At 40.9% G+C, this 5,950-nt stretch overlaps 1 protein-coding gene across 2 annotated transcripts in view; it reads right to left on the reverse strand.

The window, feature by feature from the left end:
* STARD4 (StAR related lipid transfer domain containing 4) overlaps positions 1-5,161 on the reverse strand; it is a 19,968-nt gene extending 14,807 nt beyond the window's left edge. The window contains exon 1 of one of the 2 annotated variants that reach the window (XM_019659148.1): positions 5,015-5,161. The gene's annotated coding sequence lies outside the window, so the exon portion shown is untranslated. Of the gene's footprint in view, positions 1-4,985 lie in introns of both variants that reach the window. The other variant, XM_019659147.1, reaches the window with a different exon arrangement.
* Positions 5,162-5,950: the final 789 nt, after the last annotated feature.

Consider the following 5,950-nt stretch of genomic DNA (forward strand, 5'->3'; position numbering starts at 1 on the left):
CAGCTTGGGCCAGTGAAGCAACATCCTCCACAACTAGACTGAAGAACAAAAACAACAGCAACTTCTCTGTTCCCCTTCCCCCGATTCCCCAATAAAATCTTAAAAAAAAAAAAAAGTGATAGACACTAAAGTGATACAGAACTGGCTCTCTTAGGTTCTATCTCTGGGATCTGTGAATTAAATTAACAAAAGCTAGATTAAGAGGAGAAAATTTAAGGGTGAAACTCAGGGAATCAATAATGCAGTTAAACTTAGCTAGTTTGCAGTTTAAGTCAATTAGACTTAGTTTGTTTGCAGTTTGAGTCATCCTGTTTTCTCTTTGTTTCTCCCCTCACTGACTAACTGAAGGACTCTGTTTGCTCCCTTTCTCAAAGCTACCCATACCTCGTTAATTAACATCCTAACCTGGAAAAGAGCAATTTCTTAATCATCAGTCACCCAGACACTGGAATCCAATTTACAACTCCCTTGCAGTATTTACTGGTGATGCATTCAAGTCCCAGGATGCTATGGCTGAGTTGGAGTCCAGAGTCCAGTGATAACATCATCTTAAAACAGACCAGACACAAGGAAGCGATGTCAGCCCTCAAACCTGCCTGACTGACTCCCCCTTTCCTATATAAGAAAAAGCTGACCTGAAGTTAGGTGCAGCTGTCCACTCTCAGACTCTGGACTCTGCCCCGGCCACCCCCACCCCGTGTTTCTCTCCTTACTACACGCAGCAGCCATCATCTTTGGACATTGCCATGGGCATTCTCTCTCTGCCCGAGCTTTAATAAAACCTTTCTTCACTCTCCCACTTATAGAGTCTGTGAACAACCAGGGGTGAATTCCACGCCACAACAGAAAAGGCATACAAATTTTATTTGATGCCAACATTTTAATTTTTATCTGCACAGAGGCCTTCATAGAAAATACGTGGAGACCCCAAGAAGCAGTTAGACCCAGGGACCTATGCACCATTTTAACAAAGGATGATAAATTGTGGAGAAGTGACAAGACAAAGGAAAAGGGGTTTGGGCTTCCAGCGACAGTAATTATTGGAAGGTAAACACATGACAGGAAATTAACAAAAGACAGGGTTATTTTAGTAAAGTTTGTGCAGATTACCTTGGTGCCAACTTTCTGTCTCTAGTGATCTCCTAGTAGGGGCAAGACCTTCACAAAAGGAAATTTATGGCCTACTTTTAGGCAGGCAATGAGAGTAAAAAGAGCTCTCTGAATTTGCTGTTTCTTAATTGCCTTCAGCTCAAAATAATCCTTATTCCAAAGTGGCATATCCTTTCAAAAACATGGGAAAGTATATCTAGAAAATTCAATAATATGAAATTTAGGATCTACATAAGTGATACAAAATATATAAGTACAGATCCTACCCATAGACTAAAAGTGGATGAGTTCATTCAAAAAGTCTGCCAGTCAGAAATATATCCCCTCTCCACTTGAGAGACTGCCAACTTGATAGCCAGTACAATGACCTTATTCAAAGGTATGTTATAAACAAGCACAAGTTAAGAGAGTACTTGCAAAATAAATTTCATTTATCTATTACTGGGATCATAATAATGAAACAATATTCTTTAAACCCAAAGGTCACCTGCCAGGTTTTTGTGGTTGGCAGATAAGAGAATTTTTTTCAAAACTACTTGATAGAAATCAAAAATGAAATGGAAAGCTATTTTGTCATTGACAACATTATTATCTGTGCAAATCGAGCATATAAAATATAAGCAATAAAAAATACCCATAAAGATGAGAATCTGAATCTTTAAGGTGCTTACCTTAGTAATCATTCACTCCTACTGATCAGTATAAAATCCAAACTCCTTAGAATGGCTTATGAGCCCTTTTACGAGCTGACTGAGTTTCACTGCCTAATTTCTACTTTTCTTTGCCTAAAGCCTAGGTTAGCAACTCTGTAATACAATTATTCACTTATCTTCTCCCATTTAACCTGTAAATCTTTTGGGGCAAGAAATGTGACTTCTTCAATGTTAAACTCCTATGTCTAGCATACAGTAGAAACCTAGTGAATAAAAAAGAAAAAAATGGGTGGACAATGAGCTACTGGTGTCATTTACGAAATACCTCAAGATATCTAAGGCAGGCCCATTTATACTAATCATCCTTGAGCATCTAGATGACTAAAACTTCCATTACCATAATGAAGCACAATCATTTCTCAGAGGTTTTATTTACCAAGCATCTAGTATATTTATCAAGCATCTACTATTTTACCAAGCACCTAGTATATAGCAGTTCCTAGAACTATAGAAATGGTGTAATCCAGTGTTTGCTCTCAAAGTTGACTTATTTCACCCTTTAAATAAACCTTTGCCTGCAACAATAACAAGAACTAAAACATTAAAAACTCCTATAAATGAGCCACTCTAAGGGTGTAGAAGGAAAGGAAGAGAACCAAGTAAGTATAAACTTGGAAAGCTCTCTTTTAGACAAACAGGCAGCTTTTTCTTGCATCTAATTTTTTTTTCAAGATGAAGTCCAAAAGGGAATAATGGTTACTGTCTAAACTATGTGTGGGCAAGCATGACAGAGGATCTCTGGAAATACAGAGGGTGCCAAAAAAAATGTATACACATTTTAAGAAAGGAAAAAACTGTATTAAAATTATGCTGATGGTACCTACTTTGAGTACTTCTTGTAACTGCAGAAGTTAAACGTGACTTGTATTCATCTTTTTTATCAATATATATTATTACAATTTTAATACAGTTTTTCCTTTCTTAAAATGTGCATACAGGGCCAGCAGAGTGGCTCAGTTGGTTAAGAGCTCGCTTAAGAGTTCGAGCTCTGAGCAGCAAGGGTCCTCGGTTTGATTCCCGGCCTGAGCTGAGCTCCCGCTGAGCTGCCAACAGGTGGCAGGATGGCTCAGCTAAAAAACAAACAAACAAAAACCAAATAAACAAAAACAACAAAAAAATTTGCATACATTTTTTTTGGCACCCTTTGTATATTCCAGAATCAAGAAGGGGCAGTATTGGGGTTGTCAAGGTCATGGCACTCTCTTAATATAACAGGGCACTCATGTTAACTGAAAAGAAAGCATACAACATGCTCTACTGCCATCTCCATCTGTGGAGAGTGTCCGGAAAATGTTTTAAATACCATTCTGAACACCCTCCTACTAATTCTCTTATTCCCTTTCTTGACTTTGTATCAGGAAACTTTCCAACTCCATCACTTACATTTCAGAAAGAACAGGTACCACGTAACCTTATCAGAATCTAGCATCTCCATGTAAAAGGTTATATGCTCTTGACAGTTCTATTAGTGCTGAGTCGTGTCTTCCTTCAGTTTTTCCTTACTTTAACCTTTTTGTTCATGTTTTCTATGTCCACATTTTTGAAGTGATCCCTAGTGGATGCCATCGAAGAGTGAGCAGGCTTCCCCAGTTAAGATTTTTCTTGAGGCCATCTATGAGTACCAGTCTTTGAACAATACAACTCCAATTCCTGTCAAATATATGTCACAGTGAAACGATCATAGGTTTTATTTTAAATATGGAACATAAGAAACATCTTAATCTCTAAAAACAGTGAATGCTATAAAAATGTTTGTCCTTATGATTGAGTCTCCATTCACTTGTTAAAAAAGCTCATATCAGAATTAACCTTCCATTAACTGATAGATATGGGTTTCATTTATGTGAATAGCTTTAATTTAACATGCCATAGAATTCCCCCAAGATGTTGTGCAAACCAAGGCCTTAAAAATTAAATTATATTTTCACCTAACATAAAAATATTTTGGTATATGCTTGATTTCCAATCAATCCTGAATTAGTAACTTAGCTTTTTCAACTCAGTCAAGTACAACGGTTTCTCTTTTTTGAGAGAATGGCTCTAGCAGGAATACAACAGGGAAGCCTGCTTCTGCAATGTGACTAATGCACCTCTGTTTTAGTGCTCACTTTGGTTTATTTTAGTACAAGCTTTACAACAATGTTGAGGCTTTTTACAACATTTAAGGCAATATTAAATTTAATATTACAGCTTTAAGGTTCAATCCACGTTAATGTTCAAGCTCCTAATGCGCTAATCCTTTATTTAAAATAATAATAGCTAACATTTTTTATCATTTAATATGTGATCAACCTTTCTGGTCACTTTAAATTGTATTATTTCATTTAACCCTCATAAAGAATCTTAAGAGCGGATCCTGTTATTATTCCTATTTTACAGACAGGGAAAGTAGCAAGAGGGAAATTAGGTCACTTGTCCAAGATCATACAGCTAATAAGTGATAGAGCCAGGATTCCAACCCAAAGCTTCTGCCTTCAGAGGCTAAAGGTCTATTTTGTAAAATGCTGAAAGCTGATCACAGGCTGGAAGAGACTTTACATTAAAAATCTGACATATAAAATTTGTCATATTTTGTCCTGGCTTCTGAACCCAAAATAGCTCAGGTAATATTTCTTAATGGTAAATTAGTAACGCTGATTTACTGAGGAATTACGTGAGTTAGCACACTTAGCACCGAACTTGAAAGAGGGTAAACACTAGAAAATGCTCTCTTATCATCAACATCATTTCAGTCAAAGCTTGGCATGAGAGGATGGATCCTATGCTGTCTGTGCATCTACTAAGAAACAGGAGGCACTGTGTCCTTCACAGAACGTTACCTCAGTGAAACTTCACTATAGCCCTAAAAGCAAGGTTATTATCGTCACTTCCCCATTTAACAGATGAAGAAACTGAGGTCTAATCGGCGTCTAAGTCCTTAAACTTGTGAGCAGTGTAGATAGGCGAGGTGCAAGCCCTGAGATCCTTCCGTCTCGCCCCTTCTCTTCCCTGGGCCTTAGTTTTCTTTCTCACCTGTGAGGTCCACACCCGCCCGGACGCCGGGGCCAGCCATCCCGACCCTCCACAGCGGCCTCCCACACCCCACTCGCCACAACAGCTCCGAGAAAACGCATCGGGCTGGACGCCCCCGACGTCCCTGTCACCCTCCCTTGAAGCACTCACTTCCGCCGCGACTCCACGTCTCTACCCACCGATACTTGAGAAAAAGCGAGCAGCTGTATGCAGCCCCGACGCGTCAGTCCGACCGGGACAGGACACAACCTCCTCCGCAACACCGACCCATTAGAGATCTCTCAGCTTCCCCGCCCGCCGAGGTCGGGGGCGGCAGCAGCCAATGGGCGTCAAGCCACTAAGGGTCACAGCCGAGGGCCGAACCACGCCCCCCAGCCACGCCCCTGGCTCGTACCCGCTGCCTGGAGGGCTGGTAGCAGAAGTTGGCCCGAGCAACGTATGTTTGCTTGGATTGGCTGGCGCGGCAGCGTGCGGAGTGCTGATTGGTCGCCGGAACATGGAATGATTCCGCGTGTTAGCGGGAGCACGGCCAGGATTTTCCTGCAGGTGTGGGGTTTCCTGTGGGTTTGCCTCCGGCGGGCTGTCCCAAGGCCAATTTTAGCAGGGGACAATACAAGCACATAGAGTGAATGGCGACAGTGAGGACTGGCCTAAATTCTCCTCAGCTGTGAACATCTACTACCACGCAGCTGCGCTACCCTCCCAGGACCAAAAGTGAAATATAAGAAAAGGAGTTAGCTGAGGATGACATGCCCTTCTTCCGCCTCCCTCCTCCCGCGACTTAGAGTTAAGAGCACTATCTGAGAAAGTTACTGCTACAGTGTAAATTGATCTTTCGCCAAACGTTTGTCCTCAGACAAGGGAGTTCGGAGGACAGCTTTGAAAGCAGGGAAGAGGAGAGGTGTGGCAGGTGGCTTTAGCAGCCTCACAAAGTGTTTTGGTTTTTATCTATTTGAAGGCGAGTAACATTTCACCCAGTGGCCGTGAAGTCGCTCATCTGATAAGATGTTTGGAAATCTGAAAATCAGGTGTTTGCAAATTACATTTACTAGGAGGGTTAGTAAACCAAGAGTAGGAAGGAAAGCAATGCTACACCGTTAGACGCTATTGATAGA

This window comes from Hipposideros armiger, unplaced genomic scaffold (genome assembly GCF_001890085.2).
Source record: "Hipposideros armiger isolate ML-2016 unplaced genomic scaffold, ASM189008v1 scaffold_296, whole genome shotgun sequence".
In the NCBI taxonomy this organism is placed as follows: domain Eukaryota; kingdom Metazoa; phylum Chordata; class Mammalia; order Chiroptera; family Hipposideridae; genus Hipposideros; species Hipposideros armiger.